The sequence below is a fragment of the Parus major genome, chromosome 1 (genome assembly GCF_001522545.3).
Source record: "Parus major isolate Abel chromosome 1, Parus_major1.1, whole genome shotgun sequence".
NCBI lineage: Eukaryota > Metazoa > Chordata > Aves > Passeriformes > Paridae > Parus > Parus major.
The window spans coordinates 52,038,514-52,041,404 of NC_031768.1; the positions used below are offsets into that span (position 1 = coordinate 52,038,514).

Sequence of the window (2,891 nt, forward strand, 5' to 3'; positions counted from 1 at the left end):
TTTAATTAAACCAAGTCAATTTCTATAGATTATTTTAAATAAAAGATTGCATAGCTAGTTAATGACCAATCTTTTGTTCTCTGTGATTGGCAAATAAACCTTTATCCAGTTGCTCACTCACTATTCCCCGATCAGGATCAGGGGGAGAACCAGAATGGCAAAAGTGAGAATATTGGTGGGTCAAGAGAGTTTAACAATTGACGGGAAAATAGAAGCAAACAAATCATCAAGTAATGCAAGAAGAATCACTCATCACTAGGAGATCAATGCCCAGACAGTATATGAGCATTGGCTACCTTGGGAAAATTCCCACAGTTACTGCTGAGCATGGGGTTTCATTGCATGGAATATCGCTTTGGTCACGTTTAGTCAGCTCTCCCAGCTGTGTCCCTTCACAGCTCTTGTGCTACCCCTGGCCACTCATTGATTGATTGGCCAGAGTAGGGAACAGACAAAACCATGGTGCTGCATAAGCACCACTCAGGAAAAGTTGAAACATTGCTGTCAAAACAGTTGTGGTCACAAATTTAAAACACAGCACTATATGGGCTGTGTAATGCCCCAGTCTGCTTGGTGGGTTCAGGGGAAGGTAGTTGCATCGATCCTGGGCAGTACATAGGAGAAACAACAAAACTGTCAGGAGGTTCAAAAAAACCAGTATTACTTAAAAATTTTGGAACATTCCAATGGAATAAGTCACTTGGCAAAGTTTAACTTAGCAAACTTTAACTTGTGCAGACACAACAAGGGATTAAACAAGCCATTGATTGGAATGTTTCGTGGTCCAGCTTACAGTGTATTTTGAGAAGAAAAAGCGAAGAAAAGAAAGAGAAGAAAAGAAAAAGAAAAAAAAAGAGAAGAAAAGAAAAAGAAAAAGAAAAAGAAAAAGAGAAAAAGAAAAAGAAAAAGGAAAAAGAAGAAGAAAAAGAAGAAGAAGGAGAGGGAAAGGTAGCCATCACCTTTCTCACACAGCAGTGTGTTCTCAGTAGCTTTTGAATCCAGGGTATTGGAGAGCACCTCGTAGCACAAGCTTATGCTGATTTCAGTGCCAGTCTCGTGCCTGCACAAGCCAGAACATTCCCAGCTGGCCCTTGCAGCTGACCACCCCCATTGCAGTGGTGCTCAGCACTGACTTTTCCAATGCTCTCACACCTCACAGCACAGCGGAGAAGGCTCAAGGGTGTCGGGGTGAGCAGAGCGCTGTCCCACCTATGGCTGAGCTCCCACTGTTCCCCAGCCTCTCCTCCAGTCTCCTGCAGACTGTTAAAAGAAAGTGAGCTCCATCCCAGCCAAAGTCAGCACTTTCCCCTTACAAAATGAACAGCTAGGTAAGTCATTCGGGCCATGGTGGCTCAATCTGTCCCTAATCAAAGAATAAGGCACAAATTTATACCCTGATTGTGTAGTCAAATGTTTCATTCCATTAAATGGTTAAAGAGTTCTGTTGTGTTTTTTTCTAAACATTGAAGCACTGTCATGAGAAAATTACATTTTTGCCCTAGCATTCCCAGGAGGGAAAGTCCCATTTCTTAACTATTTTGCCAATGCTTAAAAGGAATAGAAGTAATAATATATAACTATAGAGACAGGTTCTAGACAGCTGAAATTGCAATAATTTTTTTCAGGGGAAGTTCTTTGTTTCAATCAATTTAAATGTATTTTAAACAATCTTTGTATTCAGAATATTCTGCACCTTCAATGGAAATTTTGTTTTAAATTCAAAAGACTTTTAAGTATAGAAAAATTTCGATGTTTTGGTTTGTTGTTTTTTAAATTATTTGACATTCAGAATTTATGTATTCGCTTTTTCTAGTCTCTGGGCAATCTAATCAATGTCTTGTCATTCAAAATAATTTTCAAATATCAACTTGACACAATTATTTATGTTCATAATTAGTTATTAATACATTGCTAAATAGTCATCTTGCAGCCATTAGAGAAATGAGTCATCCTCCAAAGAAATATGTCTATTTAACAGCCACAACTGCTTAGCATTTAATTAAAGAACTAAAATCTGAGATTTAGGTAATGAGCAAAGAGTCTTTTAATTGGTTTTTTGGTTTATGGACACAGCTTGAATACTGTTTGGGGGGAAAGAGAGAGAAAGCAGTAAATGTTAAGACCAAAGTTAAAGCATAGATTACATCGAAACAGGTGTTAACCTGGCCTCTTTTCTGCATTATTTGGAGCAGAGACTAGAAAGAAATTAATTGCACTGGATACAGTGAAGAACATAGATGAAATATCAAGTCATATTTTGTGAGAAAATGCTAAGGGTATAGTATTATTGTGATTGAAAAGAGGAAGGATTTGGAGCATATGTCTGTGAAGCAATTTGTGATAAAATTTCTTCAGTATTTTGAACCAAATTCAAAATTTCATTTGATAAGTACAGTTTAATTTACTATAGAGATAGGAATTAAGATCTCCTAATTCATACCTTTATCAGGAGACAACTCTCTGTGTCTGTGTTTACAGATTGATTATGCTGAGAAGTAGAAGAGATATTATGGTAGAGGACTGACCTTGTCTGAATGCCAGATGTCCACCAAGACACTGTCACTCCCTCTTCTCAGCTGGACAGGAAAGTAAGATGGAAACCAATTCTGAGATAAGGAAGTTTATTATAAAGAGAAAGGAAAAGGTTGTGTACATTAAAGCAATGTGGAAAAAAAAAAGAAAAAAGAAAAAAGAGATTTTATTCTATTATCAGCAACAATGCCTGGCCACTTCCCGGGAAGCAGAGCTTCAGCATTCATAATGGTTGCTCAGGAAGGCAAACATTGTAAATAGCAAAATAACAAATGCACCCCTTTCCTCCTCCTTTTCTTAGCTTTTATATCAGAGCTGACTTCATGTGGAATATCCCTTTTTCAACTTTGTATCAATTG

The 2,891-nt window shown here is 37.5% G+C and overlaps 1 long non-coding RNA gene across 1 annotated transcript; it reads left to right on the forward strand.

The window, feature by feature from the left end:
* The first annotated feature begins 877 nt into the window (after positions 1 to 877).
* Positions 878 to 2,589, forward strand: LOC107213653. Its single transcript, XR_001524776.3, has 2 exons — positions 878 to 1,328; positions 2,479 to 2,589. It is a non-coding gene; the product is annotated as an uncharacterized LOC107213653 (long non-coding RNA).
* The last annotated feature ends 302 nt before the right edge of the window (positions 2,590 to 2,891 follow it).